We start from the raw sequence: 1,131 nt of genomic DNA on the forward strand, positions 1-1,131 counted from the left end.
ACTCTCATATTACCTGCAATGAATAAAGATAAATTATTTGATGCATGCATGCCTCCTTGAAAATTCATAGCCATCAGACAAATTAAGCATACAATGCAATCAGCGCACTTTCTATATGGTTTGGCGGTGGGTTTAGAAGCGGCCTTATTAAGATGCTCTTGTACAAATGTGCCAGACAAAAAAGGAATCAACTGAGCTTTTTGCTTTCCACCTATCGTACAAGTTTGAGATCAGTGAGCCTGAAGGCTGGAAGCAGTCCAGAAAACAGTGAAGCATTATCAGGACACAGTTTCTGCTTCTTTGGCACCGAGTGCCTTGAAGTGCTCGGGCAGCTGGGAAGACTAGAGGGGGGAGGGTGGTGAGGGAAGAGTAAGAGACAAGGAGCGGGAGAGAGAAAGGAGGGGTTAGCCCTATAGGACCATTTGTGATGAGGCTCATTTGCACAACGGCACTTAATTGGCTACAACAATTAATTAATGTGTTGGAAAGTTGGCACAAAAAGTTCATTTAAGAGGGTTTTAATAAGCAATTAGGGAGAAGTAACCAGTGAGGTAGAAGCAAGTGCAAAAAATAGACGTAAAAATCTCTAAATGTATAAACTTCCAACTAGGTCTTTTTGGGAATAATGTGCCATATCTGGAAAGCAGGATGCGGTTTGCTATTATGGGTAGTTATGACGCATCCCATTGTGAGCGCTGATGACATTAAAATACATTATTTTTACCCCATACTTTTATAACCCCACATGTTAATGGCACCCACTTTCCAAAAACAGCATTGTCTCCTCTCCCCTTCATTCTCCCTCCCACTGTCTGCCTCCCTCTCTCTCATTCTCACTCTGTGTATGAAATATCGCATGACTAATGAGTGGAGCAGGTTGAAATCCTGGGGAAGATGTCCTTGGAAGACGAATGCATTTTCAGCAGAATAATTAACTTAATTAACAAATTCACATGCATATTCATCAGCCTATTAATGTCTCCTCTGTGCGGCTTGATGAGCAGTGGGGTAATAACCATCTCATTTGCATAGCCTGTTCACACGACTCTCCGTTTAAAGACAAAATAAGGAAAGGAAGAGCGCGGGAGGAAGAAGGAAGAGAGAAACTGGAAAAGGAGATGACACGTAGAA

The sequence above is a fragment of the Haplochromis burtoni genome, unplaced genomic scaffold (genome assembly GCF_018398535.1).
Source record: "Haplochromis burtoni strain Fernald_Lab_line unplaced genomic scaffold, NCSU_Asbu1 Contig_37, whole genome shotgun sequence".
Lineage (NCBI taxonomy): Eukaryota > Metazoa > Chordata > Actinopteri > Cichliformes > Cichlidae > Haplochromis > Haplochromis burtoni.